The sequence below is a fragment of the Parus major genome, chromosome 1, assembly GCF_001522545.3.
Source record: "Parus major isolate Abel chromosome 1, Parus_major1.1, whole genome shotgun sequence".
NCBI lineage: Eukaryota > Metazoa > Chordata > Aves > Passeriformes > Paridae > Parus > Parus major.
In genome coordinates, this window is record NC_031768.1 from 61,973,141 (window position 1) to 61,985,984 (window position 12,844).

Sequence of the window (12,844 nt, forward strand, 5' to 3'; positions counted from 1 at the left end):
AAGAAAATATTTTACCATATATTCTATTTTCCTTGGTACTTAACAAAAGACATTTAAGCTTTTCTGCAATGTTACCTTACCCCCCAAAACCCAGTTATCTTTCCAAGAGTTTGATCTAGCACATGACAGCAAATAAATACCAAACAAAACCCACCACTGAGAAAGTAATGCCTTTTTGACAATGGCAAGAGTGAACGAGGTAAGAAGACACTGTGGAGGATGTTTCTTAACTTGTAATTCAGTAAAGCATAAGAACTGGCTTAACTTCTTCCTCAGTCAGTGGAGCACTCCAAGACATGAAAAGTGAGTTAAATAAACCATTTAGGAGGGTAATCACAAAGAGCAGCTTTTGCCTGGGGGAGACCCTGGGAAAGTCTCCATTGGCTCCCTCTTTTTCATCTCAGGGCCACAGGCACCCATAACTGTTCTGGGGTAGGCTGCTGCTTTGAATTGCCCTCTAGTGTTAGCCTTCATTAATTCCTACCTCAATGACAAATCCTATTCAGGTTTTTAATAACAGAAAGTGGGTCAGCAGCTGAAGTTATATTAAGCTAAAAAAATTAAACAAAAAAATTTGAACACTGTTTCAAATTTTTTTTCAGGTCAGAAGGCTGGGAGGCTGACAATTTAAGTATTACACACAAAAAATATATAAAGTCTATACATCTAAATGCAAAAAAAAATTAAAAAAAAAAATAAATAAATCAAGGATAACAAGTTTATGAGAGAACTTATTAACATTGTATTTTACATTTCAGTGAATTTCTTATGCAGTTGCACAAAAATATCAATTTCTGAAGCAAATATTCAATATTCACTGTCAATAGCCAAATTCACTGTCATTATGGTGGGATCAAAACTTCAAAAAAACCAGAGGAGTTGCTGGTGTCAACAGAGCACAGTTTAGCAGTACCAATACCCTGGAAGAAATTATTCTCTCACTGCTAATTCAAGAGTCTCCTTGTTACACCCTAAACCCAGATGCAAAGCAGGCACCATGAAGATCCAGATTTTAAAGCTGGTAATACTAGGAAGAGAAGTCAAGCATTTTCCTCTGATTTTATTTCAAACCATGTTTTACTTGCTCTCAAATTGTTTAGAGAGGTAATGAATCTGGGACTTAAAGAAGTGTGGAGAACATATTAGTAACACTTGCATGTCATACAGCTATGGATTTCCACATACACAGAATTAAAGGTGAGCGTATGACCCTTTGTTTAAAAAAATACTCTGGTCATACAGAGCTACAATCCATTACTCTGACTGAGAGCTGAAAAAAAAATTTTAGAATTAGGTGTTAACACAGATGAAGAAAAGTAAAGATTTGAGTGCTGCTTTTGTAACTCCTGTGCTTGGCATTAAAAGCAGCATTTTCCCTTCTCCTGAGAACCTGGAAAAAATCTTTGGTTTTAGGGAGCATAGGGACAGGGTAACCAGTACATAATCATTCTTTTTGATCAGGAGTTCTTTTTGCCAGTGGAAAATGCTGACAGTAAGTGTTACAGTATCAAAAGGGAACTCTGTTCCACAATAAATTTTTCAATGTATTTTCATTTAGAGAAGGACTTTCTTATAAGAGACATTGCGATGTTTCACAACAGGTGGAACATCTTGGTCTAATTTTTGAGCTTGACTAAAATATGGACTAACTTGCAACAAGAGAAAGCAAGGTGTTTTCAGAATAAAGTGATAACATTTTTAAGACCACAGTATCTACCCATTCTACCAAGAGAAAATTTTGTTCCAAAAGAATACAGAAATTATTAAGAAAATGTTTTCATTTATGAGATTCACTGGAAGTCCTGTTAAATCTAGAAGTGACTTATATAATGGTATATCTATTTTGAAGTAGGAAATTAATTTTGGGGAGATCATAATCATATTCATAATTAAAATACTTTCTAAATGTCTAAGTTAACTTCCATATGAATACTAAAATCCATTTCCATCTGTGGGGAGAAAGGGCAACTAAAAAAAAAAAATTAAAAAAAAATTAATTTGTTCTTCATGTCAACTATTGCAAGTGGAAGCATAAAATCATAAAAATCTTTGACCAAAGGCTTAAAAAAAACCCACCAACAAATCAAAACAAACCAAATCATCCACAAAACAAAAAAAAAAAAAACATAGGACATTTACAGGAAGTAAAAAAATAAGCTCTTAAAATTTAGTGGGTTAAAGAAAAGGTGTAAATACTTCAGAGGTATTTGCACATAACTAAGATTTTTTAAGTACCTCACAAATTAAAAACAGATATTGCTTATATCTTGCATTGACTAGATTATATTGATAATGTATTTCAATAAAAATAACTAATTCTCTTATACTACTTGTCCAAAAATTCAGAATAACAAAAAACCCTTTTCTGAAAAAAATAAAGTCCTGCCCCAAACAAATTCAGAAGAAATAATTAGCATGAATCTCCATGTGATTGAAAGAAATTCAAAATTAACAAAGATAAAAACAATGTTTTATTCAAACACACTACTCTGTTAGCAATTGCATCTTCATACATGCCCTGTTTTTAGTGTGCAAACAGCAGTCTAAACCAAGGTATATTAACAAGCCATCAATACACTCTATGAACACTGAACAATTTTGGTTATATTTCTCATTCTCCCACTGAAACCTTTGATGTATGGGTCTACATAAATTCTTCCTTAGACTTCTGTTGAAATTAAAACAAAATAAGAGTCATAAATGGGGCAATACCCTATTTATATATATTTGTATTTGATTGAGAAGAATAAGCACTTAAATATCCCAGTTAGCATATTTTAATTATTTTTCCTAAAAAATTTGCATGCCATTTGCTTTTCTTTTCCTATTGCCTAGTAAGACCATTTTATCAACAGACTAGGAAAAATGATGTGCAAGTATGCCAGTCTTAAATCCTTCCAATATACATGTTTCATTGAATATCTCAAGTAATAATAAAAATTAATGTCTATTTAAATCCAATAGTATTCAAGACTCCACTTTAAAATAATGTAGGGCTGGATTTAGTTTAAACTAACAAAATCCAGAAAATTCAGTTGTTTCAGAGTTAAAACTTAAAATAGCCATACCTAAGATATCAAACAATGGTTGATTTTACATGCATTGTAGTAACTAGGAATGGGCTGCATTTAGAGCTACAGATCTCTTTCAGGAAAATTATTTCAGTTGCCTTTGTAAAGCAAGAGAAGTCCTTAAAGAAATCATAATCAAACATTAAAAGTAATCAGCAACAGTTCCTTTTAGATGAGCAATACGCATGAATTGTCAGCTTTCAAATTATGATTTAGTTAACAAGACTTGTGGAGCCTCAAGTGTTATACCTGCAGTAGGAACAGTAGAAATGGCCATGAAAAGTTCCACATCTGAAGCACTTCAGAAAAAAAGTCTGCACGTTTTTATCTTTTGAACCTCATTGCAATTAGATATTGCAAAACAGTTCACAAAGTCAAGCACACAGTTTGCAATAGCCACACCAGCAATTTTTAAGGGGCAAGTACTGCAGGCCCTTAATTCAGGCTGAACTTCCAACAAAATCAATGGTTCTTCTGCTAAATAAGAACTACAACAGGAGAGGCTAAGAGTAGGAAAATAAAACAAATGTACCCCACTAGCCTTCTTGCAAGTTTCACCTATTCTTTGGGTCAAGAAAAATTCATATTAACTACCAAGTATAAAACAGCTCTAGAAAAGAAAAATTCATATAGAACAAAATTCAGCACAAAAATGTTCTAGAGCAAATCAACACCTTACGTGGACTCTAATCATAAAAGACAACTGCAGCACTCTTAAAAGATACTAGAGCTTGTAAATGGGTAAGACTCAATTATTATATTACTGCAAAACTCTTTGCACTTTCTAAAAAAACATTTAGACTTGTCTTAAAGTTCTAAATACTTTAATACATACTAAATTTGTAAAAGGAAAGAAAGTGTACATCTAATGAGAATACCATTCTGCAAATCCTTATTCATGGTCGTGAGTCATTAGAACTACTTGTGTATATTAAAGTTTGTAGGATTAGGACCTAAATGTAAAATCCCTTTGATTCACAGTTGTGAACCAGAAACCACCTTTTTTGTTGAATGAGAATCTATGAGAAATGCTCTGAACCTGTGTCAGACCAAGGAACACTCCATCAAACTTTCACCTTTTAAATATCTCACAAGGGAGCCTTAGATACCTTTGCCTTGCAATATAATCCTGATTTTCATTAACAAGAATGTAACTGCTTTTGTACAGGAAAAAAAAAAAAGTACAAACTCTAACTGTTCAGTGAAATTCTAAAATCCTTATTTTCCTAAGAAAGCTAGTAGAAAAAATAGCAAAAAAAAAAGAAAGGGAAAGAAAAAAAAAAAGCAAAAAGCAAAAAAAAAAAAAACAAACAAGAAACAACAACAATGCAGTACCTCCAAAGCAGTTTCTGAACAGACCGAAATATTTATTTATTTGGGAGCATATTAAACATGTCACCCAAATACGGTCACAGCATTAATAGAAGTACTTTCACTGTGTGTTTAATCACATAAAGAAAGGATTAAAACTGTAAGAATTATCTACTCACAAACTTCAAAGCTTATACAAAGTTAAGGTTTACTTCCTACACTTTCTGTATTCAAAGTTTTCTTACTCGACTGATATTTTTCATACAATACTATGATTTTAGGGTAGTTAAGGCCTTCTAGAGAAAATTATATTCAGAACCCATATGCCTCAAATATTTCTGTAACAGGAGGTGTATTACTGGTAAATCCCAGTAATTCTTCAGTTCTACCAGCCATTAGTTACAACAGTGAGGAAATATGAAATTTACACCTCACTGGATTTGCTTGGTAGAAATTTGGAGTTACAGGGATAAACTGAAATTCTGGGTTTTTAAAACTTCTCTGATTTTATGGTACAATTACTTCCTACAAAAAATAGTGCTCTTGAAGACAGACAGATTTGATTAAGGATAAAAACTGAATTCCAGCTGAAAGTTGGAATTGCTAAAGTCATAACATGTTCATAAAATTTGTTGTACTGTAATATATTCTGCTGAAGATAAAGCCTTACAGATTTTACTACTCCATTTAGTATTTAAACAAATTCACTCAATCCAAGACCAGTTACTATTTTAATTTCAATTGTCTGTGTAAATGGTTAGTTAAGACTATTCGTATATGAGTAGATAGGTTATGATTACTCTGAATGGATTTCTCAGTTTCAGCCAAATGAGTACTTTCAGTGCAAAGCAGGACTTGCAATATGAGTGTAGCACAGTCCATATTAATTCCTCTTAATTGTTCAGTGTTTTACTATATAATATCTGTTTGCCAACTAATAATATAAAAAAATAAAATTTCTGACTATTCTGGTACAGATGGCAGGCTCTGAAGACCTGATTTTTTCCTGCTTTCTGCCTCTTTTCTTGTCAGATAGCTAGTTTATTAATGCCTTTAAAACCAAATTTAACACACTATGTGGAAATACACTCAGCTAACTCTCTATTCTATTCTTTAACACACCCTCCCAACAAAAAAAAAAATAGTTATTGAAAAATAATTTTTTTATATCATCCATACTTTGTTTTTGGATTAGCAACATTTCAGTTGGAGTAATTCCCAAGAAAGGAATATGAGAACAATACTATATGGAGAATTTCTATAGCTCAAATGGATCAAGACTGTTGCAAACTCAGCTTTTTATACATATTTTTGGCCACTTCATTTCCTTCTGAGCACAGCCTATGTTTATACTTTTATTTAGTGTTTTATAATTTTACAGGAGGAGTGTAAAGAAGAATTATTTTAACATATAATAAACTCGTGAACAATCCCATCAGAACTGGCCTATTTTGAATAATCTGAATAAGTTCTACTACTGTGTACATTTTTTAAAATAAAGAACATATGTAATAAGAGAAATGTTAATATAATATATACCATGCTCATGCTCCATCAACCTTCCAGAGAGTTTTTCAATCACAGGAGTAAGCCATTCTCCAAAATCAGCTCTCTATTGAAAGGTCAAAACCTGCAATAAAAATGTCATGTATTATAACATATTTCCAACACCCACAGTTTCATGGTTGATCCCCAAACATAGATGTAGGTCATCAGCTTGACCCTCGCATTGTCTATGTTACAGGAAATCCTAATTTTAAAAATACTTTTTTTTTAAAACCAAACTGACTTGATTAGGAACACCTGTGATATGCCTCTTTATTATCAGAAGCCTCCTGAAACAAATCAGATTAGCATGTTTCTGCTTTCATTCTTCCCGCAGCATTTTAAGATGAAAGTAAGAGGAAGAAGGAGGAGGGGAAAAAAATAAAAAAAATAAAAAGAAAAAAGAAATAGGAATAAGAGGTGTTGTTCTCCCTTCCTACCCACTACTAATCCCTCCCTCCACCCTCAAACAAGCAACCAGGTAAGTTTTTTTAGTAAGTAAACTACTTAATGGATATGTGATTACTACTGTCTTATTTCCTAAAATATGCTGTTAAGTATTTAAATTCTAGTGTTGCACTTTAAGGAGTTTGAATTTTTTTTTTTCTCTTCAAGGCAGTACCATTTTTACCTTTATTAAAACTCAGCCTACAAATATTATCTTTAATTATATTAATGGAAAAAATTACAGTTACATAATACATTCTGAGAGATGAAATAAAATTTTAATACTTAAGAAAAAAAAAAAATTAAAAAAAAAAAATAGCTGCCCAGATCAGGTAAGAACAAAGTATAACTTTGGCAGATGCAGCAACTATAGCCAAATAGCTACTGGAGGAAATATTGCATTCAAGCAGCCAAAATCTTAAATCTGTTTTGACTTTATTTGAACTTTTTCATTGTAGACACCGTAACAAGACACATCCTATGGTTTATAAATGAGTAGCTGATGCCTAGATCAGGTCACCTGCTTACAAATACTTCCATAAATTTTTTCTTTATTCTTTAAGAGTATTCCAGAAAATACTACTACTCCCTCACAGCTATGGACTTTATTATAAGCACCCTGCTTTAACAAAAAAAAAAAAAAAAAAAGAGTTTGTATTTTCATGTATTCCACACACACATCATCTATTTCACCTTTTTTAAAAAAAGTTTTTGTTCTTAAACCAAATCCAGGAAAGTTGTGATTTCCCTCTGTTCTTATATTGAGATTTAACATACTTGAAGATTATATTTAAACTGGACTTACATAAAGCTATTTAAAATGAAAATACATGCCTAAGCCCTATACGATGTGTAATTATCTTGTTTTCTCAGACCAAATCTTCAAGTGAATTTCAGTTCATGATAAATAAAATAATTAGTTGCAACCAGATTCAATGTTGAAAAGTTTATTAATAATCTATTTACTGCAGATAGACTCACTGCAGTGTCTGAAAACAAACTAAATAGTCACGGGGCGGGGGGGGGTCCTATTTCTAACAGTGGTTTCCTTTAGACATTAATAACGATCACCAAAAGTCACTCCTATCTTTCAGTTTTGAGCAATATAACAATATCTCCTTCAGTTTTAGAAGGCATCTTGGGAAACCTTTAACAAAATAAAAGCTAAATGTACATTATTTACATTTGCTACTGTTGTGTGCATATGGTTATAAATATGTGTGTGTGATGTCATCCTTATACACCAGCAACTATTCATTATTGAGCTATGGAAAAGTGTTAAGAATTAGATTAAGTTGAAAAATTTAGTATTCTCTGTAAAAAGAACATTTTTTGTTTGTTTTTAATGATACACTAAAAATATTATTACATGCAAATCTTACAATAGAAAATTGACCAACTTTAAGTGTTAGCTGGACTAGAGCTCAAGTCGTGCTCCTTCCTCTAACACTCATACAAATCTTCTGAAGTTCTCACACAGCATTCAAAGTTAAGATCAGAACTGTTCCTAAATTGTGGTAATATAAACTGTATCCCAAAGTTTCATTATTAGAATAAGTGTTTTAAAAACTTACAGGAAAGGGTTAAAAAAATTAAAAATCAATACAGACACTGCCTCATATCCTTATGGGCAGAAATTTTTATACCTAGCCTACTCTGAATATTTCTGAAATTGTCCAGTATCCACAATGAAGACATTTTCCAATAAAGATATTCCTTTTGAAATCCAGCTTTTATATTAATACACCAGTAACCTAAAAATTCAACATAACTCTTGCCAATAATGCACCAAAAAAAAAAAAAAAATTTCCAAAGCAACATTTTCGCTTACTAAAAGAGGTGACTGGAAATCTGTGGGTATACCTCTCTATTCTGTCTGATGTCCACTTTCTATTTGAGGGGCATATCAACTTTTTTTTTTATCTTTAAAATACATTACTATTTCTATTAAAAAAAATAGATGGCTGTGAGAAGACTCACAGGGGACTAACTTCAAAACCAATTTGGGCAGGCTGTTAAAACAAAATTTTCCAAATATTACTTATAATAGAAAACCATTTTTTGAAATCAGGTTCCAATGTCAGATATTAAATGTTTAGAACTTATACTAATAAATAAGTAAAAAAAAAAATCTGCGGAGAACACTTATTGGTGTACATGAAGTTATTTTTAGTTTTAAAAAGTTTCTAATAAAAATATTTTTGTTTCTACACAAAAGCCTACAATTTCATTCCCTATTTCTTTCACAGACAGTCAAAACTAGTCCAAGATGCGCTCTACCCTTGACAGTTTGTAATGAATGTGAATTACCCAAATCACTTGCACTGGGCCTTTGGGTGTGGGTGGATGACTGCATCTACAAAGCAGAATACCTGCAGCATATTCATAGAATACAATGATAAGTTTCTTGGTTCTTCCTTACATATTCAGCAGTTAATTGCTCCCCAGAGCAAATAAAGCCCAGTAAGGTCTTATAAAAGGACCGCTAACTGGTATGTGGCTACTTTTCCTGTAAAGAGAGCTCCCGTGCTTTTCCACGTGTTAAAGAGTATCAGAAAAGCAGGGATACACCTGTTAGGATGTCTTCTGACACTCAGGGTGGGTGAGATGTGCAACTTCACACTGTGCTCACAGGCAGGGTATACAGAGCCAGGTAGTTTGTATGCAGTTGCAGTACTTGCACTTCACTGCAGAATCTGACTTACTAGCCATAAAAATAATTAAGGTATTAAAGATTCCAATTTATTTTTCCTTCCATGACATTGCATTTTGGATGGAATAGTAATAAGTCCAGAATTTCAGAAGTTAAAGGTAAAAAAACCTCAAACAACAAACTAAACAGAAAAAGAACCCCATGGTACCTTGATATCGTATATGCAGTCTGCCCTTAAAATGTTACTACAATAAGCTTCCTATGAAGTACTAGCCTAACACATTATAAAGTCACACAGATAGACAGTCACCACTTTCAAATTCCTGTAATTTCTGAAAATTAAAAATTCTCAAAAGTTACTTCAAGCACATATATATATATATATACACACACACACACAGTATATATTTATAAAATGAGAAGGTACCACTTGGAAACTTACAGTATGACTTTAGAGGAGGAAAAGAAAAAAAAAAAAACAAGCTCCAACCAAATGAAGCTTATTTGGACGTTTTTCCTAAGAATTAAGATAAAGGATTAGACTCAAAAGAAACAAAGGAAAAAAAATAAAAAACATTAAAAAAAAAAATACACACACTATGCTACATGCTATACCTGAGCAAGGTTTAATTGAGCACAGAACTTTAGCTTTCACTTATTGGTAAAATACATACATTTGGATATTTAAGTTCAATTGATATTTCTTCCAAATGTAACTTTTCCAGGGCCAAGTAATCCCAGTTAATGTTTTACATTTTAACTGAGGTAAAAAATGCAAGCAGCTCTACAAGGGTCTATTTAGGCTACATGGTTTTTCCCCCTAAATATCTCAAAATAAGGAGTACATCAAATATAAGAAAGGAAAAGTTACTTAAAATACACTATATATTCATATTGGATTGCTTACTGCTTTCATTTTAGCCACACCCACCTTTATGTAATTGTAAAATATGAGAACAGTGTAGCTGAGAAATAAGAAAGCTTTAAAGAACAGTTGTTTCATGTAGTCAAATATATGCTAAGCACAGATTTTAAATAAAATGAAAAATAGGTATAAATTGCAGGCTACTGAACATGACTATCGAATAGCGGGGAAAAACACACACGCACCTGTACAATACTGAATTATAGGGTTTTTTTGTAAATTAGCTATGAGTCAGGACAGTTATTTCATTGAAAGTGAAAGTCAGTATTTGTGAATGCACTTCCACAGTGGAGTAGTGTAAATCTCTTCAAATCCTGATATTTCAAAGTATACACAGCTACAGTTGAAACAGCTTTGTGCACATTCCCATACTGTTACAAACGTTTCTGAAAACACTCTGAAAGTAATGATGCAGAGCTAAAGAATGAGTGCTAAATCTCAACAGGATCTTACTAGTATCTCAATTTCAAGGATTAAGCAGAATTTTCTATCAGGGCACAAAGGTATGATTTTCAGAGACAAACTAAGCAGCTATTTCCAGGAAAAAAATAACTGAAAAAGTGTAATATACGAACTGGATTAAAGGAATCCAGGGAAACTAGGAATTCGAGACAGAAAAAACTCCTTGAGCTGTTGGATTTCTGCATTACACAGAAAATACCTTGAATCACAATCCAGTTGCCATGCTGGAAACACTAAGTTTTGCATTTCACTTTAAGACTACACGCTCTCAGCCATGTACACAGAAATCTTTTGTACAGCACTTCTGCACCCCAACTCTTCTCTACGTCCCTCCTACGTCCCTCGGTTAACTCGTTATTTTCGGTGGCCGGGGCGCTAAGCGCAAGGCGGCCGCTTCTGGCTTTGAACGCCGCGGAGGGATGCGCGGGGGGGCAGCGGGAGGACCGGGGGGAGGAAGAGGAGCGGGGAAAGGCTGTGACCCGGTCCAACCTCCCAGCCCCGCGTCCCCGCAGGCAACCAGGGGGGGCAGCAGCCGGTCCAGCCTCCGCTGAACGGGCGCCTTAACGGGGGGCCCGATGCTGCATTCGCTGCGCATCCTGCGCGCCCGCCAGCTCGACGGCAGCCCCGGGCGCCCGCCGCTCACACGGCACGGGGGAAAATATCCATACGCCTTCCTGCCTCCCGAAAAAAAATTTAAAAATTAAAATAATAATGATAGAAAAAAAAACAAACAAACAAACAACAACAACAAAAAAAAACCAGGTCGGGCGGACGAAAGTGAAGAGGGAAGTAGGAAGAGGAATAAAAAGTAACGCTTAGAAATTGTGGCTGGGAAGGAGCCCGCTGGCCTGGCAGCGCCCAACCTCCCTCCCTGCTCCGCCGTACGGTGCTGTCCCCGCCGGCGCTCCCGCCACAAAAAGATGCCTTGTGAGCCTGTGTGCGCAACTCCGAAACGCGAGCGCCCACGCCAGAGCCGGCCCCGAGGGGGTTAAACGGCGTCGTGGAGAAAAAGGCACCGTGTCACATATAATGTGTGTGTGTATGTGTGTGTGTGTGTGTGTGTGTGTGCGCGCGGAGGGGGAATCGCCCAGCGCTCAGCCTGCGAGAGATCTCGGAGCCTATCACAATAAGCACGATCGCGTTCATACAGCTACGAGAGACCGAGAGCTGCTGGCCACCGAGAAATGACATAGAAACAACCACCAAAAAATAGCTAAGCCAATGACAAATAGCGACCCGGGTGACAGAGACAGAGAATTTTGTAGGCGGAGAAGAGGAGGTGAATGGCCAGCTCCGATCACAGCATTAGGCTGGGCTATCTATGGGGAGGGTATTTACTCGGTTTTGGGGTGTGTGGGAGGAGAGGAAAAACACCTACAAATAGCTGGCACGATTCAAATGGTCTCGGATTATGTTTCCCCCCCTCCAGTCCAGGAAGGAAACTCGCGTTTAAACGCTACGAGGGGGAAAAAATAGCTCTGTGCAATAGGGGATGAAGAGCACTTTGGTCATTCGTTAATACCCAAAGGGGCACAGATGATAAATGTGACAGCATGTGGCAGCACGATCGTCACCCGGGTTCCTGCAAAAGGCGGCTCCGTATCGCGACACGGGAAATTAAGCGATTGAGTGGGAGGTGGAGAAAGCGCTTAAACGGAGAAGTTAATCTGCTAACATGGAGAGGAAACAAACGGAGAAAAAAAACCCGAAGGTTGTCCTCTATTTTTTTTTTGGGGGGGGGGGGGGGGGGGGGGGGTGGTAGGGAGCGGAGGAGAGATGAGGGGAAGCCTGTCTTGTCATGTCCCGGGAGTGCGGGGCACCAGGACCCTCTGGAGCTCCGGCTGTCCCGCGGCTCCTGCCCGCTCCCTCGCCCGCCTCCGCGCCACTCTCCCCGGGCCGGGTGTAAGCGGCGCTCCCGGGATCCCCGCCCGGGCGCAGTGCCGCCCCGGGCGAGCAAGCGGGGTTACCTGCCGGAGGAGACGGCCGCTCCCGACTGCTGGGGCTGAGGGAAGCGAGTGACAGATCCGCCCAGGACCTGCCGCCGCCTCCCGGAGCCTCCTGCCCGCTAGGCTCCCGAGGTGACTTTTCCCGGCGGCGGGGTGCAGGTTGCCCCCGTTTTCCAAAGACGCTCTTCCCCCGCTCGCCCGCCCAGCTCCCTCTGCCCCAGCCGCGCCCGCTCCCTCCGGCTCTTACCGCCTGTGCCGGCGGCGGCAGCGGCGGCACCCGCTCCGAGGCGCGACGGCGAGGGTGGAAGCGGGGTAGCGGAGGGGAAGGGAGGTGAGTTTCGCGGGGCGGGAGGGCGGGCGGCCCCCGCGCCTCCCCCGCGGCGGCGGCAGCAGCGATGCGATCGGGCATCACTCGAAAATGGCGCCGAAAGAGCGGAGGGCTCTTCATTCAAATTCGTTAGCGCCAGCCCCGCCGCCCCGGGGC

The 12,844-nt window shown here is 37.3% G+C and overlaps 2 long non-coding RNA genes across 17 annotated transcripts in view; one reads left to right on the forward strand and one right to left on the reverse strand.

Moving 5' to 3' along the window:
* LOC107200815 overlaps positions 1 to 12,844 on the reverse strand; it is a 50,850-nt gene that overhangs the window by 15,429 nt on the left and 22,577 nt on the right. For all 16 annotated transcript variants that reach the window (XR_004497764.1, XR_004497756.1, XR_004497770.1 and 13 more), the window contains exon 2: positions 5,922 to 6,012. This is a non-coding gene — a long non-coding RNA (uncharacterized LOC107200815). The remainder of the gene's footprint in view (positions 1 to 5,921; positions 6,013 to 12,844) is intronic.
* The window catches only part of LOC107200774, a 91,389-nt gene continuing 90,494 nt past the window's right edge, over positions 11,950 to 12,844 (forward strand). The window contains exon 1 of the long non-coding RNA XR_004497740.1: positions 11,950 to 12,125. This is a non-coding gene — a long non-coding RNA (uncharacterized LOC107200774). The remainder of the gene's footprint in view (positions 12,126 to 12,844) is intronic.